Here is a 21525-nt window from a genome sequence, read left to right on the forward strand (position 1 = left end):
ATATAGCTATGTTGTATACCTTATAAGCCTTATATTTAAATGTCAGTAATAAACATGCAGTTTTGCTATGAACACGTCTTTTTAAATTAACACTCCTCAGTCCCATCCGTACAACTTATTAAAAGTTATCCTTAAAGGGGTGAAGAGTTCAAAAGTTTAAATATTTCTGATTGCTTTTGAATGAAAACTTTTGGTTTATTCTTAGACTAGGTTAACCAAGATTAAAAATAAATAAATAAACAATAAGTCCAGTCTTAATGTAATTTTAACTGCACAGTATATACCTTAAATTTTGATGTTTTCGTGTTATATAGGATATTATTTACTTAATTATATTTTATGATCTATACATACAAATAAAATTGAAATGTTTTTCTATGGTTTCAAAGTAACTATTGATTTAAGTTTCACAAGAAAGCTTCTTTCCAACGGTCTTTCTAAAATTATACGTGCAAATAAAAAAATGGAAAAACAGGAAACAAACTATGATGAGATCGAAAAACAAACAAACTTATTTATATATTAAACAAATTAATAACAAAAAAGTAATTATTATTATTTTCAATTTAAGTTTCCCAAGTTAATAAATATAGACAACATGTTAATAAACTCACGTCCTTCGTTTAGGCGAAAATAGAGATACATGTCGGCGTACCGAAATTATAAGTGAAAAAAATGAATCATCAGTAAGTTACAGCTGATGATGATACTAGGCCTTATTAAAATCGAAATATTAAAAAAAAATGTTTAGAAGTCATGGGTAAAGAGAATATAAATCACCGACTTAACTGTAAAACTCGGCTGACTGGGTCATTGACACGACACTTAAAGAAGCCGACCATTTGGAGGACACTGCAAGATCACTAAAATATGATCTTGCAGTGTCGATTTCAAAATAGATTTTTAATAGTTATTATCGCTTCAATAGCTTACATTATTTTTACAATTATTTAATAGATGAAAGTTTGGTTAGTTTAGTTAAATAGGCATTTACATTGATGTTATATTTAAATATTTATTTGACTTGGCTATTGAGTCGATAATCAGTTTAGTTTAAATAATAATAATAAAAAAAATCAAATACGTGTTTGTACAAAGATAAAAAATCTTGACAATTATTTTATTTCTATTTTATCGTCAATTTTCTAACAAAAGCGACAAATAAAACGTTAACTTTATAACGAATCGAGGCCTCGTGAGATATGGCCTTATTATTCAGAACAGTCGTCTTGTAACGACGAGCCGCTTGTAAATTGTGTGTTTTCTTTGATATGATAAAGTGTTTTTAAATTGACGGTTCTGTATTCTCAAAAAATATTTATTATCATAATAACAAAGAAAGATAAAACGATTTTTTTTGTGTTTTTTCGTGTGACAATCTGTGAGTAAAGTTGGCCACTTGGAACTATTAAATTATTTCATTATTTGGTATTAGAATGCGATAGTTATTTCATTCAATTCATTAGAATTTATTTCAATAACTTACAATATAGCAAGTTATTGCTAGTTATATAATAGCTAAGGTTTGGGACCTTACATGGGTTAAGTATTGAGATCGATCTACACGGAAAAGACTTTGCCAAGCATCGGTGTCATTCATTATAAACTGATTTAGAAACTAATATTATAGGATCTAAAACAAATATCAAATATCAAAAAATTCAAACGGTATTTTGTATAGCTATATGGTTTATTAATTTATTTTGACTCTCTTCGAACTAAAGCTTTCAACAATAACTTATAGAAAGTTATATAATATCTATATTTTTATTAAGAAAAAAAAAATAATAAAATTAGAAATACAAAACCAATTAAAAATAATTTTGTTTTGTTATATGTTTTATTGATACAATTTTACAAAATATTAAATTGACTCGCTATTATTTGAGGAGTTTGCAGAAACTGAATTTAACTACATCAAGCTTATTAAAGACAAGTTGTTTACGGATCTCTAAGAGATTTGTCGGAGTTATAGTCTGGTTATTGAGTTGGGAATAGGAGGAACTTAAACCGGATTCGTCACCTCTTTACGAGCTTCTGTCACGATAGTAGAATATGACGGAATCTACTGTGACTTTAACTAACTACATGAAGGGAGTATTTGGTTTAACGACGCATAGACAAATAAATTTTTATACAGTTTTTTTTTATTTTTACTCATTTCTTTTTCTTTCTAAAGGTTAGTCACAGAAGGAAATCGATTGATTGAATCAGTCTGTAGTATCCCACTGCTAGACATAGATTTCTTTCTCCACGTAGGAAACCCTTCTCTTATAGAACAAAACGTCTTGCTCAAAATTTAGAGTTACCTGACTGAAGAAGAAGTTACAGAAGATCACAGCTACATACTGTTTTCAAGTAGTGTTGCATTCCTCTGGTGAGACCTTGGGAGTAGGTCGGCAACACGCTTTAATTAAGGTGACCAGAGCTCCTGAGGGGGATTGGGGGTAAGTCGGCAACACGCTTTAATAAGCTGCGGTAATCGCTTACCACCAGGTGAGTCGTACGCTTGTATGCCGACCTAGTCGTATAAAAAAATAAAGAAAACTTTCAATAAGACCTGTTTTTGTAAATCATGATCGCCACTTTATCTCGACCTTTGAACATAAATCGGGATTATTATATTAAAATCACTATCCTATCAAAACAACTTAAGGCTTACCGCGATCTCCTTCCTAGGTTGAGAGACAACACCTAGAGAAAATAAACATTGACTTTGTCAACAACGGACCCGTGAGTAGACCGTGCAAAGAGCTTAGCGATATTTTAAGGTTTTTAAATAGAAATTCGAGTTATACGGCGGTTAATGAAAACACCACTTCAAGAGAAATTTTATTTATTTATTGCCAAAAATACACTTCTATTACAGGTTTATTACCTAATGCGATGGTATTCGTACATACTAACATATTTTAACCAAAACAACCACTAATTATAAAGTATAATAAATAAAGCAGCCATTGTGAATTAATTCAGAATGCAACAGAATAGGTCCACCTGGTCTGACGTAGATATACTCGTAGTATTAGATATGTACTCGAAACGCCAGTAAACGGAAACATTATAAATATATTATTTTTTACAAAAATCGTGTTTGTGTAAAGAGTTTCAAGCCTAGAATTAATCGAATTTCTCAAAATACAACCCTTTTATCGATTGGGTTTAATGGTCCTTTATGTTTTATTCTTAATAATAAAATTTCATACTTTTAAATTACAGTTCATTATACTAAGATTATTATGTCATTTCGTATTATATGTTGTTTTTTGTGTTTAAGATGGAAATGAGCATAAGTTGATATATTAATATTACCTTCTGTTAATAATGTAATTTATCGTTATTAAATTATTATTAAAATGTGGTAAGTAGTTTTAGAAATTACTAGTGAAGTACAACTGAACAAACCTAAAAAATTTATTATAGTGCCAAAGACAACACTCAATGTACCTACCTAAGGTTCATGAAATTTGAAATTGAAAACACAATGCGTTTTGAGGGCTTACAATGTGGAGCACTAAATGCCAGACATATAATCGCGGTTATGTTTTATCACATGAACGAAACCTCTTTAAACAACCTCCGAGACAAAAGTTTAAAAAAAATAACATTAAATTTTACCCCGTGCGTGCTGTCTGAGAGGGTTGAAGTGGACAGCTAGAACCCTCCATGCTATTGTAGTGCCGTCTTTACTTGGTACGTGTAGTGGCTTCGTTGCAACCACTGTTTAAAGTGAGACTCCTTCAATTCAAGGATTAGCTATGGTGTCCATGCTTTTATCTACTGCTTTTGTTGTGCTGAGTGAATGTTATTATGTTTTAGGGTATTATAGTAACTTTTTGATTCTTTAAATATTTTTCTATTTTTTTTTTACGCTTGAATATTTGTTGTATTTAAAGGCATATTTCACTGAATAGTCTAAAAAATTATTGTCGAGTAAATTTGATTTTTGTTAATCTATTTTTTGATTTTGGACTACTTTATGTAATTTTTATGGACAAGTTTATAGGTTACAAAATGATGACCTTACGTAATGGAGCAGGACCAGAAATGTATATATGTTACCCATCCCGGTAAAAAAAATTCAACCAAGAAAAGTACATAAAATACTTGTACTAAAATAATCAAAATCTAGAATCAGCAAAAACTTACAACAAAATTGACTAAATTCAAATTAACCGTCAAAATCTCACATGCTTACGACATCTCAAATCATTTCCGTCGAATTTTTGTATAGGTTGATATCGGCAAAAAGAGTGTAATTGAGCAGTAAGACGCATGACGTCGAGTATTTAATATAAAGCGGATTTGTGAAGTATTATGGGCTCCTACTGAATGAGACCTAGCGCGCACTGACGAAGATACGCACGCGATTCGTATAACCGTCCTGCGTAAATGCATCTCTTATATATCATACTAAGTGATACATTTAATTTACATTGCTAATTATAAACACTAACATTGTTTTATGTGCACAGCAAATAGAATCTAAACGAAAACAAAAATACATTTGCTACCAAAAAAACGTGTGGTGTTGCGGGACACCGGATAGGAACGAAATTACTTATTATCACTACATAGTATAAAACAAAGTCTCTTTCTCTGTCCCTACGTTTCTATGTCCCTATGGTATGCTTAAATCTTTAAAACTACGCAACGGATTTTGATGCGGGGTTTTTAATAGATTGAGTGATTGAAGGGAAAGGTTTATATGTATAATAACATCCATTAAATAGTGGAGAAATACTGTTATTTTTGAGGTTTCTAATGTGATGTCGTAAATAATTACATTTTTTCCGCTTACATTGCAAACGCAGTCTGAACCCTACGAGATTTATCAAAATATTGTACTAAGTATTGTACACATTGAAAAGGTCTACAGAAAACTCCGCTATGGTATATGTCTATCTCTTATGGATATCCCACAATAACATTTTTTTGTCATTTACTTTTTACGACAAATAATGACTCATTTTCAAAGCGATTTTAATCAATACAGCATTAATCCTTATCCTTATTAAATACCTTAAATGCGTTGTTGATTTAATATAGATCTATATGGCTCTTTACAGTGTAGCATATATTTTTATTAGCACGTAGTTTCGTTCCTGCTGATGTATAATAGCACAGTTATGCATTAGCGTTGCTATTTACTTTTTCTAGGCGACTGATTTAAATTTTTGGAATACCCTCGTATTGTATTACGTCGCGGTTCACCTTAGGGGGTAGTTGTGTCGCGACGCGCTGGGTTTGCTGTATATAAGCCTCAGGGCGAGTGTTTGCGGCCTTTTTGGGTTGGATTCTCTCGCCGACTTAAGATCTGGGTGCAATTTATTGTGGGTGAGTCATTGTAGTTTCTTATGGTATAAGCTTTGCATTAATGTAAGTTGATTTTGTGAGTTTTTGAAAAAAAGAAGATTAAGATTCTGGAGGATTTTTTTTACTCTCTCTCTCTCTTGTAGTCTCGTGTTAAGAATTGTGGGTGACTCTCTCTGGCCCAACAAACAATTTTTTTAACACGTAGCAACAGCATATGATTTAATGAATATTTTCGAAGATATTACAGATTTAAAAATTGCGGTACGTAGCGTTTGCCGCGGTTCCGGCCGGCTTTTACTCTAAAGTTAACGCGTGCGGGCCACGGGCAGTAGTGAATAAATCAAAACTCAAAATCAAAATCGATTTTAATCATTTTTTCAGTGAATGACATAGGCTATAATTATATTTTATACCCGAGCGAAGCCGGAGCGGGTCACTAGTGGAAAATAAATAAAATTGCGCAGAAAATTGGAAAGTTTCCGAAAAAAGTAATGATTATTTGAAATTTCGCAAAAAAGAACAACGTCTGTCGGTCAGCTAGTAAAATATTAATTTCAAGTTCTGTTCGAGGTATAAAAAAAAAAATAATTATTCGGGTATACATTTTTACATATAAAATGTAGAAGAATTAATTAAATTGCTGCTGTGTGGTTACGGAGTAAAGAATATAGCCACCCCCCCTCTTCTCGTGGGTATCGTAAGAGGCGACTAAGGGTTCCTCTACCACCTTGAAACTTAAAAAGCCGACCGATGGCGGAATAACTATTCAACTGCTGGCATTCGTTCCTATTCAACCCTTATAAAATAAAACGCGCTGCATTATATCGCTATGTGAGCTAGTTTTTATACACGTCAATGCTGAAAATCTTTTGAACTGCTGAGTCGTTTTAATATTTTTTATTATTATTAAATTTTGATTTCCGTAATATTCGTCAAATTGATACCCAGCCAAATTCACTTTAATAATGCATAAAAACTCTAAGCAAAAATTTACAACAATTATCTAGTTACATTCTATTCTATTACCTTTACCTCTACGAGGTGTAAAATTGAGTTTGCTCGTAGTTGAAAAAATCTACTTCAATATCGACGCACCCCCGTTTGGCGCTTGTTTAGGGAGATCTCGTGGGCGGCCTTCTCTGTCACCCGCTCGTTATTCACCTTTTGAGACATTACTGTCTTGGCAGAAGGAGACCATCACCCTCCACAACTCGTCGTCGCCGAGCATCTCGGTGATGACGCTCGGCGGTGACAAGTCCCCTCCGAGGACTGTCGTCAGATCGCGACGCAACGCAGCTCATCTCGGGCACACCTCAAGGATGTGCTGGACCGAGTCCAGCGCCGCGCCACAATCGTGACATCCAGTCGTAGGCTCCCTGTGGGCCGTCTAACACAAGTAGTCACCAAAGCAGTCGTGCCCGGTGAGAACCTGCCTCAGACGGAAGGTGAAGGGCTTGCGCTTACGGCGCATCCACCGCTCTAGGACTAGGTGCAAGGCAGCCGTTACGCTTGTGTCATACGGCTGCTCCGTCAGGTCCTCCCCCCACCTCCGCATTAGTGCTTCTTGCCCCATCACATCATCATCATCAGTATCTGCAGCCCACGACACCGTACGGTACCCCCGAATCACCATCAACGAGATGATCCTCTGCGCAGATCGCAGCGCGGCCTTATTCCTCGCAGTGAGGCGATGCGCTTAAACCGGGGCACCGTACGTCGCCATACTCCAACAGACTCCGAAATATAGTCAAGGATGAACCCCGGATATTTGATTTGGGGGCTCATCCTGACCCTCCTCTCTCCGATCTGCAGGGTAGCCACCGGTGGGGGTCCCTTGTGTTCGGTCCCGCGGAAGAGAGGAGGGCTTCGATCTTGTCAATTCTGTCGTAGCTTAAAACAGAGATTAAGACCTTAATTAACTATATTGAGTTGCAGAGTTGTGCACCTATCAAGTTAGTAGTTTCTGCGTGACTCCGAAATAAATCAGACTACATGTAACATGAAACTTTCCCCTACCATTACTGCGTCACGATGACACGCTGTGTTTGATACGATTAAGATAGTAAGGAGCTGTTACACTGATTGCTTATTATATGAAGCTCTCTAACTTATAGCGTAATAAAATTTAAAAAAGCAATAATTTCATTTTTTCACTATCAATTCCAGTACATCTTAATTTGATTGTAATTGCAACCTATAAGTTCAAAAGCTGTGTTTTATTTCCTACTTGCAAAGTATATATAAACTCAGGATAAAATTATATTAGAAAGTTGTAAAACAGGCCACAGGCCTCGTTTAATTTGTTTATAAATACAGCTTTGCATTCTTTTTCTTATTCTTGTATTGACAAGTCGATACTCGTGTGTTTAGTTAGATATTACAGTCGCTTTTGTAATAACGTGTCTTTAATTAATAATATTTGTTTTGGGCGCAGATTTGTTTATATAATTCTAGTTTTGCATTCATGACTACATAATATAATAAATGTACTGTATATAGTATAGTCATTTTGGAGAATTATGTTTGTAGGAATTTCACACGTCTTTCTAGGAAAAGATCCGGCAACTATGATTGATAAGATTATTTAAAACATCGTCAGTAAGAAGAACATCTTCATGTCATGACTGTTTACGATGTGTGTTTAGACCGTGTGCTGAATATAATTTAATTAAAATATTCAGAAAATATTTCGAATTTAAATTTTTGCCTGTAATTTGGTCATACTTAGGTTTTTAAAGTTGATAAGAATATAAGGATATAAGGCTGGCGCTGAAAATGAAGACACTTCTTTAAGAAAACCTAATTTGTTATCGCAGCGTCAATGATCTTAAAATTCCTTCTTCGTTTTCAGCGCATTTGTAACTCACATCTATCGCTATAAATTTCTAATTCATAATGAGGACGCAGAACATTATCTAACATTTTTCTATTGAAGAAAGTTGTTGATCTACTTATACGTATATTATTTACTTGTTACAAATATATTTCAAATAAGTAACAAATTTTATGACAAATTTTCATGAAAACAAAATCTTCAATGATGAATATACCTCAGCTTTTTTTATTAAAATTGAAAGTATCGACAATCATTATATCTAAATACTAGCTGTGCCCGCGGCTTTGCCCGCGTCGAAATCAGTTTATCACAAAGTTTTCCCGGCAAATAAGGAGGTACTATAAGGAGCCTACGTGCCAAATTTCAAGTTTTTGGGTGTTATAGTTTCGGAGATTTCGTGATGAGTGAGTCAACCTACCATACCCCGTTTTAACCCCATAAGGGAGTTAATTTCAAAAATACAATATTTGGACACCTTCTCACCATATTCTATAGAGCATACATTTTAATTTTCAAGTCTCTTACTTCAAAAACATAGGACTTTCATACAAAATTCCAACCCCCCTTTTACCCCTTTAGGGGTCGAGTTTCGTAAAATCCGTTCTTAGCGGATGTGTACGCCCAATAAGGAACCTACCTGCTAAATTTCAAGCTTGTAGCTGTTATAGTTCCGGAGATTTCATGATGAGTGAATCAATCTACCCTCCCCCGTTTTAACCCCAAAAGGGAGTTGCTTTCTAAAGATACATTATTTGGACACCTTCTCACCATCTAAAGAGCGAACATTTTAAATTTCAAGTCTCTTACTTCAAAAACATAGGACTTTCATACAAACTTCCAACCCCCGTTTTACCCCCTTGGGGGTCGATTTTCGTAAAATCCGTTCTTAGCGGATGCCTACGTCTTATAAGGAGCCTACCTGCTAAATTTCAAGTTTGTAGGTGTTATAGTTTCGGAGATTTCGTGATGAGTGAGTGACCTTTCGCTTTTATATATATAGAGATTTATCGTATTATCATGGATTGGTATCTCCAATACCTTCTAAGTGAGTGTCATTTAGTTTTTTTTTTTCATTTTTTTACTGTAAATTAATGAATTTATTGCATTTTACACTTTTATTTGAAACAATCATGGCAAGGTGCTATATTTACGACATAGCCGATTAACAATCCTGTTAAGGTTTAGTTGGTGGAGAGGTAAAGTAATTACGGTTAAAAAAATTTAAGGATTAATATATCTTATATATAAAATTCTCGTGTCACACAATTTTAGTTACCATACTCCTTCGAAATATATATATATATATATATATATATATATATATATATATATATATATATATATATATATATATATATATAGCAGTAGATACCACGAGTATTAAAAACCACGTTTCAGACAATGTTCAATGTTCATTTTCGTTGTTATGGTTATGTATTAATCTTGAAATGAGAACGAATATACTGTGGTTATACTTATGGAAGAAGCATTTTGAATTATTTGTAATATATCCTTGATCTTTTTTATATTTTCGTCTTACTGTGCAGACTGAAATAACGATGTAAGCCTAACGAAATTTCGCTCAGTAACCATCAATAATGTAAAGTTGCTGATTCAGTGTTAATATCGAAATTTGTACGAATATTATACAACCGAAGAGATCGTTTATCCGAATGCTTAATCTTAGCAACTTCCTGCTGAAGGAAATATATCTTATTTTGTCGGAAGTGAGGTATGACTGTTAGTTATATAAGGTAAACAGAAAAGGTCTGGGTGTAAGTCCTCGGTGTCGGTTGTAATTATAATAGCTGATAGCGATTGTTAGTTTTGGTGAATTATCCACCAACCAGCAGTGGAGTAGGGTGGTGGATTTTTTTTTGGTATCGCAGGGGAACCCATTTACGGGTGATATCCAGGACGCCCAGGTAGGCAGTCATAGACCGTATGTCGGCTTCAGCACTTGGGGGTACAATACCCCCTGCGGGAGCCTTCAGTCGCTTTAATTGGAGGGTCCCGGATCTGCAGGTAACAGGATCCCTCCAGCGATCGGCTGGCCTCGGCGAAAAGGCCAGACTTCTCCATGGGGACTGTCCGGCTCACCTCTGAACAATCCTGACGACGCTATGTCTAGTAGGACCGGTTTCCCATCCCGGCCCGACACGAGCACAGGGGCGTTACTGGAGGCGCATTAAGTAGCGCCTCCTACGCACCCCCGTTCGTCACCTGCGGACGGAGGCCTCGTCGGTGACCTTCTCTCTCATCTGCTCGTCGTTCTCCTTCTGGGACGTTACTGTCTCGCAGAAGGAGACCATCGCCTTCCAGGACTCGTCATCGCTGAGCATCGCGGTGATGACGCTAGGCAGTGACAAGCCCTCTCCGAGGACTGTCATCAGATCGAGACGCAGCGCCGCCCATCTCGGGCACACCTCGAGGGTGTGCTGGACAGAGTCCACTGCCGCGCCACAATCGTGACATCCAGTCGTCGGCTCCTTTTGGGCCGTCCGACACAAGTATTCACCAAAGCAGCCGTGCCCGTTGAGAACTTGCGTCAGACGGAAGGTGAGGGGCTTGCGATCACGGCGCATCCACCAGTCAAGGACCGGGCGCAAGGCAGCCGTTACGCGTGTTCCATACGGCTGCTCCGCCAGGTCCTTCCCCCACCTTCGCGTTAATGCTTCTTGCCTCATCCGGCGCACCCGTAGGATCCCGTCCAATGTGGGCTCACCGAGAGCCCTCCTACCCGAGACGTATGAGTAGGTCTCAGCAAGGAGCTCCTACGGGGGTTGCCGGCTAGAGCACTAGCTGCAGCTCACGATACCGTACGGTACCCCCGGATCACCCTCACCGCGATGATCTTTTGCGCCGACCACAGTGCGGCCTTATTCCTCGCAGTGAGGCGATCCGCCCAGATTGGTGGATTGAGCTACCCCAATGTGAACGAGAGAACTTTGTAGAATGTATATGTATATATCTTAGTAAGCATCAACTTTTTATATCTTTAAATAAGGTTAAATTTTTTTATGAAGTTTAAGTTTAGACTTTTTTTGTACTCTTTTCATCGTATTCTACATTTCTTTAGCAAGATTATCCGAATGACTTACAATCACAATTAGTCTAGTTAATCAAGTCTGCAGTGGACTTATAAATTCCCCATTCGCGATTGTACTAGATTCTTTTTTGTTTTTCTTTCATTTATTTCAGTTCGAGCGTATAGCGTTCCCCGTAAATCTTTTCCTGTAAAAATGTGTGACTATATAAATAAATGGGTTTTACGCAAACGTACGTAAGGCGCGAAATAAAAATATTTTAAAAATGCTTTTGTATATCTCTATCATGCAAAACTATATTATAGGCTTGTTTTTTTGAAACTTTTGGTTTCATAGTTGAGGTTTTCCATGAAAGGGCGCGTATTCTTTTAGAACTTAAATTAATATATAATAAGAGATAATAAGAGATTGCTCTTAAGCAAAAAGGCCGCCTTTTGTACATTTTTTTTTCTACAAAACTAATGTTGCTAGCTTATTTTATTTGTTTGGTGTACAATAAAGTGTTAAATAAATAAATAATAAATAACTTTTAGACCGTAATGAGATCGGTACAGCGTCTAATAAAAAAAAGTATTATTTTCCAGCTTAATTTTGAACATTATTTTATTCGTGTATATTCTTTCTGCGAAATGTATTTATTTTATTATTTTTTAAGCATATTGATGAAAATTCAGTTCAGGATGAACCGATTCCGAACCGATATTCAAATATATTTTTTAGTTAATTGTACTTATACAAGCATCAAGATTCAAGTTAAATATTGAAAATAAAAAATGCTATTATTTTTAAAATGTAATAATTGGTTAGAAAACTGTTTTATTCCTAGTACAATCTTTATACTAGGAAAGTAGCTTAAATAACTGTCAGGTTTCTGCTGTTGGCGTGTTCCGCCTTAATCTCTTTAAGTTACTTGATATATTTCTAGAATTATAGGACTTAGCGAATTCGCAAGATTTTATCTTTTTATAATTGGCTTACTTATATAAATAAACATTAAATTTTGGAAAGTTTTATTTATTAAAAATTACTAAAACAACAGACGTGTGTATATATAGAAATAAATAAATATGTATAACTAACACAGGTTCCCTGTGTGGCTACGGTAGTAAAGAATATAGCAACACCCTCTCTTCCCGTGGGTGTCGTAAGAGGCGATTAAGGGATAACACAGTTCCACTACCACCTTGGAACTTATAAAACCGACCGATGGCGTGATAACCACTCTACTGCTGGCTTTGAAATACACAGGTCGAAGACGGGCAGCAGCATCTTCGGTGCGACAGAGCCAGCCCTGCGGTCACCAACTCGCCTGGCCAGCATGGTGACTATGAGCAAAACACATGAGTTTGCGCTATTTTTAGCGTGAACTTGTGGAGGCCTGTATCTAGCAGTAGACTGTGATGTTGAAATGATGATGATGATGATGATGATGAATGATGAACACAGGGCTGTCTATTTCTAAATTAGGTAAATTAACGCATGCCGGGTCGAGGTGGCGAATGCAAGCGCGACCCCATCTCGCCCCACCCAGAGGGGCAACTGCTCACACATAGTGGTTTTTTAGTCAGTAGGAGTCTGACATAATACCCTCTGGCGCCCCCGCGCCGGAGGGTATCCTTGATGGATTTTCCCCACGTAAAAAAAAGAAAAAAAGTTAAATAAGCGCATGCGTTATAGATATAGGTGTACTATTATTTATGAATTTTTAGGTAATATGCATCATATATAGTTAAATAATTACCTGAACCCTATTCTGAACCGAAGTGAAAATCGAACCTACAACCATGGAATATAAAGAATTAGGTACTGCTAAATGAGCTAACGAGATAGTTAGAGTATAATTAACAAATGAATATAGCTTCAATTTGTAAAATTGCGATCCAAAAGTAAATAAATAATAATAATAAATATTTACAACAAATGTTTTATTTATTATAAAGTGCTTTATTGAAAAGCAATTTTCGCATAATTATCGTGATATAATTTCCATTTTAGTTTCAAAACAACTTCCCAAGTCACCAGAGTAATATGAAAATTGTAAACATGACATTGTAAGATAAATATAACAAAAATATACAAGCGTATAATATCATTTTTAACCAAAAAAAAAAGAAACAATCTAAATTATATAAAGACAGAATTGCAGCGAAGCCCGTCGAGAGAAGTTTCGTTATCTTTATTTCGGCAAGAACTGTCCGGATCATTCTAAGTCGAAATTATACATCGTAAAGAAAAATATTAAGAGCACAGTAAGTACAGAGTACAATGGAGGCGCGTCTTCGCCTCCCCTAGACTGACACGACAGAAGAAATTACTTAAGAATATTTCCTCAAGATATTATCTTTGTAAAGAGAAAAAATATCGCGAACCAAAGCACTTTCCCTCCGAGGGCGGGTTTTTGAGGGATTTTGGCCCATCTCGCGTCCGACGACGACCCATTCTCGGTTTTAATGAATTGTACAGTAACTTTGTAAAGTGAGTATACCATGAAGGTTTCGGCGATAAAGTTTTTATAGGAGTATTATTTAAATTTTATCGACGTAAACAATTTCAAAGCGCGAAGATGTTGTTTAAGATCGTTAAGAGACAACGCACGGATTAAGATGTGATCCTTCAGTGTTTCTCTTGCTATATTTCATCATATTTATCCTAGATTTCATAATGAAAACGATTCTTATGAGCTGTTATATCTTTTATTACGAAATTTAAAAATTTACTCATTTAATTGAGATTTTATGTTGAAAATATTAAAGATACATTTTGAGAAGATTAGACATGTTGTGAAAACAGTAAGAAGTAGGTAAGAATCGTACTCATACCTAATACCATAACATGTACGGGTTCATACTATTGTTAAATTTTTAACATAATTTTTTATTATATACCATTTCTGACACTTTTTTTTTAAATTTCATATATATATTTAATATTGTTTGAATTATAGTAGCGATAAATAGTGATAAACATTTCGTGAAGTTTTTAAACATACGGCTCTGGCGGTTGACAGAATTGTGATCTTCAAACGAGGGTGGAGTCTTAGATACCCGAAAACCAAATAGATTTCAGGAACATAATTTTAAAGGTAATGTAAGTTATATTATATATTATGTGATATTAGCTATAATAAACCGTGTTTATATTAGCATATATATTACATACACAGGATTAATCATGGATTGTTAGAACATCGGGATTTTATACGTTAACCTCATCTTAGAGTAAACCGGTTAGGTACTCCTCGAAACACATATATATATTTTTTTTATGTTTTGCTGTCACTCAGTAGTGGAAACTACGGACCGCTTTAGTTCGATTTAAGTATGTCTATTAATTAATATTATATGTTTTTAAAATATTGATAAGATTTTCATATATTATGTAGTATGACGCCGCGTTGGCGCAACGGTTATAGCCATGAATTGTACCCGTTGCGCTGGCGGTTGCGGGTTCGATCCCCGCACATAACAAACATTTGTATTGGCCATACAGGTGTTTGCCGTGGTCTGGGTGTTTGTGCAGTCCTTGTGGGTCTCCCCACCGTGCCTCGGAGAGCACGTTAAGCCGTCGGTCCCGGTTGTTATCAAGTACACCTGATAGCGATCGTTACTCATAGCAGGGAATATATCCGTCAACCCGCATTGGAGCAGCGTGGTGGATTAAGCTCTGATCCTTCTTCTACACGGGGAAAGAGGCCTATGCCCAGTAGTGGGATATTACAGGCTGAAGCGATGTAGTATGGGAATAATAATATCGCCGTACGAGTTACATCTTGTGTAAAATTAACTATTATTTACAATAATATATTATTTATATATAATATATTCTCTGTTTTATGTAACGCTGTGTACTTATGCCAAAAAAATTGGTGTTCATATTAATTATACGCTCTCATCGAGAGAAGAGACTAGTACTAAGTGCAAGTATATTTTTGTCTTATCAAATAATTCTATACCAAGACAAGAAACCTCTCATGAATAGTAATGAAGCGAAAGCCGCGGTTTGTTTAATAGCTATGTTCTGTAAAAATAGTTATTTATATTTAATCCATTTGGCTGGGCTTTGACATATTTGCAAATAAAGCACAAGCTTATTACTATACAGACAAACCATTGTGATATATTGCTGCGGAGGGACGCCCTACACTTAACCGTGTGTTGTAAAACTGAAGATGATCTGTATCTTTTTCGTTCATATCTGCAACTCTTTTTAACCGATCTAAAAATAATCTAATAATATAGTTTATGGTTAATAACTCATTTTGCATGAAATATTTAGGTAGGTACTATTTTCGTTTATTTATTGTTATTACATTTCACAAATATAAACGATAAAAATGTAACACAATATATTCGGTATTTAAATCAATATCTTGATTGTTTTGGCAATTTTAATAAATGGCACATGAAATACTAATAAATATTTCACTCAGGGTTACCTTTGTTGATTTCTTATAGCTTCTTTTCTTTATTGTTCGATGGTTCAGATATAGTCTTAAAAAGCTGATATAGATACTAGAAGTTTCATTTTATGTAATTAAATATAAGTACTTATCACAGAATTATGTCACACGTTAACAGATGAGTGTAGCTTTACTCCTTCAAACATCAAGTCAGACTAGTATACAGAGCGATACGATTTGCAAGTCGAAACAGCCGCAGCATAGCTTTGAATATTTTGCGATTCAAGATTTGACTTTAAAATTTGTTGCAACCGCCTATCAAGCGGGCTCGCTTGAGTTGAGTTCTCCGTTATTACACTTGTTTGTTAAGCCCCTTTTCTTCTACTTGGCGCTTTTTCTTTTTTTTTGGATTTGCTCTCAGCCCCTATTGAATCAATGATGATCAATGATGTACTTGTGTTGTATTGACAGTGCTTTGCTTTGTTCATCGCTCGGGCTTCTTTTTACTAAGTTCAAAAACTGGAATTGTGATACGAAAATGTTTTATTTGGAGTTTGTTTATTGATAAATACGCAACAAGGCCTCATTCAGGATTGATAATAAAATTTTGTCACCCAAGAATTGTTGTATAATAAGTAAGAATGAAAATATTTTCGGAGCATATATTATCGTTTTATTATCATTTTAAGAGGTTACTAACGGATGATACACAACCATAACAAAATACTATACAGAAAGGTTCATTCACTGTGCTCATTCATATATAGAATCACAACTAACATTTGCATTTAATTACATATTTTCATGTACAACATAAATTTTTAGGTAATTAAGTCGTGGTAGTGTGCGTAAGCGATCACATGACGTACTCAGTACACAGGTACTACCACTCAGGTAGCGGCGGAAAAAAGATGTGGGTTTTAGTGGATAGTCTGGCATTGCACTTTAGGCTGGGAGTTTCATACTCCCGTCACCCTTGCGTGGCAGAGCTAGTGTGTAAACTGCATTTCTTCATCTATATAATGTCACGGTTCCCCTGGTCTATTAAGGATGTAAATAAAACCAGGGTACCATGAACTAAAAAAAATTTATTAAATTAATTAACCCGGTGAGGTAGAATAAAAATATATGTATATGGGCGGGGTCGAGCACTCAATTCACACAAGCTCCAAATGCAGTTCGGCTCAGGTACTCTCCTGGTTCGCCGTGCAGGTGGTAATCCCAGGAGTCGCGTGGCAGGATTCCGCTATCGACCGGGGGCGGCAGGAACGGGTAGTTCAAGACCCGGCGGAGTGCACTCTCGTCGTTGGGGTTAGGTGGAAACGTCGAAATTGGTGACCCAAACGTCGAACTTGGTGACCCAAACGTCGAAATTGGTGACCCAAACGTCGAACTTGGTGACCCAAACGTCGAACCCTGGAACGCGCCATCAAAACACAAAAAATAAGCGTTCCAGCACTATTCGCAAACATCCACGGCACTGCGTTACAAAAGAAAGCACCTAAATTGTAGCAGTAGTGCCGTGGAATCATAAAGCCAGAAGCGGAGATAATTATTTTTTAAAAGTAGGTTAACTTATATTTAAACATACAATTATAATAAAAAATATTAAAAATGAGGGTAGACTTGAAAGATGAAATCTAAGAACATAATTGAGATGAGATTTATGCTACTGAATACAAATATTAAATTTTACATTAGGCATGATTACTTGCATTAAAACTACATAAATTGCCCGCCATACAAAAACACCACTTACCCAGTTTGGGGGCGATAAACACTGACACTATATATATTTGTTGAATCGAGACAATGCTAAGCAAGGATCACACAATTTTATAAAGTACGGTTACGATGCTTAAATATATATTAACCACCGCATAGAGACCGTAATAAAAGGTGTGATGTGCGTTAACTATTTCTTGAGACAAAATTCCAAAAATGAATGACGCGGCGGCGACCAGTACTGCCGTTTTTATAAGCCGAGACAAAAGATTCATTTGAATTTTTGAAAAAGATAAAATGTTGCCCGCGCGAACATATAAATGCCGGTTGATGAATTTATTATTTTTCGGTAGAAAAAAAAAATAATTTATTATAAAATAGTGTATCATAAATTACTGTAGATTTTCATTTCATTTAATTATAATAAACTAATGTTTTTTTTTTTAAAGAAAAATCATTTCACGTATTTAAAATATTAAATTTAAGCATATTTTAATTTAGCAGCACAAATCATGTACGTATAAAGTTACAATAAAAAAGGTAATTTAATGCTATTGAATTTTTACCGTCTTGTTTTTTACATCATCAATCTAAACTTGTGTTATTTTTAAAATTTCACACAAAAAAATGTGAAATAGCCAATACGTTGTCGGTAATACTATAATGTAATCATTACATATTACTAGAATAAAGAAATGCATGGAAGTGGGCTCAAAATATAAATGACTGCATGAAATTTTACATCAGTACGTGTAGAACAAGTATATTGAACCTTCCATTTTATGCACGAAAAATTTCTTTTATTTCGTCAAAAGAAAGTCAAGTGAACGAAATGAGAATGAATATAGATTTTGTGTGAAATTTTTCGTTTGCTTTGAATTATACCTTAAACTCTCAGATAATAGACTTAATTTTTCATTAAAAAAATATTTTAATTAATTCTTGAATTAATTCTTCTGTAATATAATCATTTCCGGTGAAAGTAATGAGTGAGTGTATTTAAAAGATATTATGTATAATATTTTAAAATTATAAGTAATAGTTGTATGAGTCTAGTTAAGTTAGTTAGTTAGTTAGTAAGTTAGTTAGAGTAATAGTTGTACGATTATTATCAATATTAATTTGATTGGAATCAACACTTTAGTTCAAAGCTAACTTAACTTACCTCAATTGTTACTTTGTGATTCCGATATTTACAACAGGGTGTTATCCCGTAACAAAGGCGACTGTCGCTAAAATAATTGCGCCGTTTAAAATTGGTAATGATTGGAGTTGAGCTAACATAGACAACGTCTTATCTGCTTCAATCTTTTTACTCAAATAATTACAAGCTTAAAATATCTGTCATTTATTCAAAGGAATACATGGGTAGTATTTGGGGTGCAAACAACAAACATCATCAACTAAATCTATGGTATTGTTAGGGGACATTCATTAATTATGTGAGCTCAGAAAAGGGGGGCGGAGTTCAATGAAATCTCATTTAAACCGAGGGGGGGATAATCGGAAATCTCGGAATAAAATAATTTAGTTTCCGCTTTGTATTTCATTTATTTTAAATAAATTAACTATAGTATACTTGAACAGTTTATTTTTTCCCGTCAATCTCAATTAAATTCAACGTCAATCTCACGTAAGACGAGGGAGGTAAATCTCACTAAATCTCACCTAAGGGGGAGAAGGGTCTACACTGATCGAAAAATAGCTCACGTAATTAATGGATGTCCCCTTAGTTACATCATTGTTCATAAGGGTTTATATTTCTGAATTTACTTGAATTTGAATACCCTTTGAATACCCTTTGCACAATTCTGAAATCAACTAGCAATGGACATCTGTCAATCATATTTAAATGTAGAATCGGTCGGGGAAAAAGTCTTTTCGTATTTTCTAGTAAAAAGTTACAATAAAATCTTTTGATTGTTTTGTTTGTAGTTGACTAGTTTTGATACCATGAAAAGGTAACATTTTCAAAAATACAAAACAGTCCCGTCACTTTCAAAATGGGTGAATTCAACTAAGAAATTCGGTACATTTTAAAGTTTTACTTTAAAAAGGGAAAAAGGCGCAAAAAAATCTTACGTATATGGGCTAAAATTGGATAAAAAATTGAGAGCCTTAGACTGCGTAGTTTTAATGTATCCACCATATAACCCCGATCTTGCACCCTCAGATTTCCATCTGTTTCTGTCTCTTGAAAATTTGTACAGCAATCCTGTCCACTACCTACGAGATGACGTCAAGTTTTATACCTAACCGACCTAATACATACTTATATGTGTGAAAGTAAATTATAAACAGCGCTACATCCGCTTGATTATTTATTAACAGTATAATATATTGGTGGTATCATAGATCAAGTAAAAAAAGGTAGATAACGCACCTAGAACAGAAAACTGAAGCCACTTTTTTAAAGATGTGTGAGTGAGTGAAGTGTTGACACCTTTTAAAAAAAGTCCCTAAAATTTTTATTAAACAATTAATTTAATATAGGTAAAATGGGTATGTGAAAATAAAAACATGTTTATAGTTTTAAATAAATTTACTAAAAATAAAACAAAAAATCGGTAGAATAATAAAAAAATATATTCGTAAGATAATCGTATGAATGGACACTTTCTATCCCCTCTGTTTATTTGTTTTCAGTTTGCAGTCGGTTTTTTTTTAACTATTTTTCTTAAACCTAGAATCCTTTATGTTGTATAAGTTTTTTAAATTTTTGTCGCTTAGAACTCAGAGTCATCGTCATTGTTTGCATTTTACTAATATGATGTAGTCTTATGTTCAAATATTTTTCAATCACTAATCGTATTAAATTGACTTTATGCGCATGGCCAGCATAATCGTGGTCATTTTCTCAGTCTTACAGCCGCTACCCATTCACCTCTTATTAAAATATTCGTTGGAAACCTAAAACCATGAAATTTGATAGTAAAATATGGGTACCTAGTTTACTCAAAAATTGTAAAAAGTTAAAACATAAAACAAACGAGTTAATAATTCATAAATATATTTTGATTTTTTTATTTTCAATTTATGTAACATAAAATAACACGAGAAAAAAAAACAATAATTATGTCTACTTTTTACTTAATTATTTTTCTGATTGCGTACAATTTACTTACCCACATTTTGGGGTATTGAAAAAAAGAACTACTGGCAACACTCCCGTGGTACGTCATTTCGTGACATTGAAATTATAAGTTCCGAATAACCTCAATATTATTTTGGAATAACAATAAATTTAAAGTTTTATATGTACTTACGTGTGAAACGATATTCCTTCAGATTTTTTGTTTACTTTGGTATTGTTTTTGCACCATTTAATCACACAAGACGGCATTTTATAAGCAAAGTTACTGTATGAAGTCTCGTGACATACTAACGAAAATGAGCGTAGTTTGATGCATATGTGTGCGTGAGCGCGTGTATTTACTTGAAGGAGCCGAGTTTTGTGGCTTCACTAACAACAAAGGCCGCGCATTATCTACTTTTTTTTACTATATCTATGGGTGGTATACCACGTTATACCACGTTTAAGCTATTTGTTATCTGTGCTGAGAAATGTCAAATGTTCCGTGAAATCAATGGCTTCTGTTACAACGCGTCCTGCTTTGTAAACAATGTCGATAATATAAATATTTTATTGTAAGACCAAAAAACGGTATGTTCGGTAAAACAGTTCTCTTCTAGCGAAAATTTAAATGAAAATGATTTTTTTTTATTTCAGTACCATCGAGTTATTTTACCCATTGTGATTGACTCCCTTAATTAGGTGCAGAAAGCACCTGAGTCAGATGGAGTCGTTCTTCCATTATTCAGTTGAGAAAAAGAATAAACCGCAATAGAGACCTTTTATACACTAATTTTTATATAAACGCGTGAAATATGTACGTAAAGACACAATCATAAAAATTCAAACATGTTCAAATGCATAAATATAAATAAAATTTATATAATTAATTTAAAAAAGCACTCCTGTATTTTTTTATTTGTGGAGAACAGCACAACCTCCATGAAGGCGTGCGATGCAAGACAGAGGATGAGAAAATTATTCACAGAAATATAAACCTACAGTAAAAATGTACTTATTAACTCATAATTATGAATTAGGATAGTGATCTTTATTATAAATTTTAAAACTATGTAATGCCTGTGCTCATCTTATTTGCGCAGAGAATATCACATACAGTGTTATACAT

General features: G+C 34.6%; 1 long non-coding RNA gene across 1 annotated transcript; it reads right to left on the minus strand.

Annotated features, from left to right (window-relative positions):
• Positions 1–18: 18 nt before the first annotated feature.
• LOC123661113 lies at positions 19–20733 on the minus strand. Its single transcript, XR_006744298.1, has 2 exons — positions 20702–20733; positions 19–114 (listed from the first exon to the last, which is right to left on the minus strand). It is a non-coding gene; the product is annotated as an uncharacterized LOC123661113 (long non-coding RNA).
• Positions 20734–21525: the final 792 nt, after the last annotated feature.

The sequence above is a fragment of the Melitaea cinxia genome, chromosome 16, assembly GCF_905220565.1.
Source record: "Melitaea cinxia chromosome 16, ilMelCinx1.1, whole genome shotgun sequence".
Lineage (NCBI taxonomy): Eukaryota > Metazoa > Arthropoda > Insecta > Lepidoptera > Nymphalidae > Melitaea > Melitaea cinxia.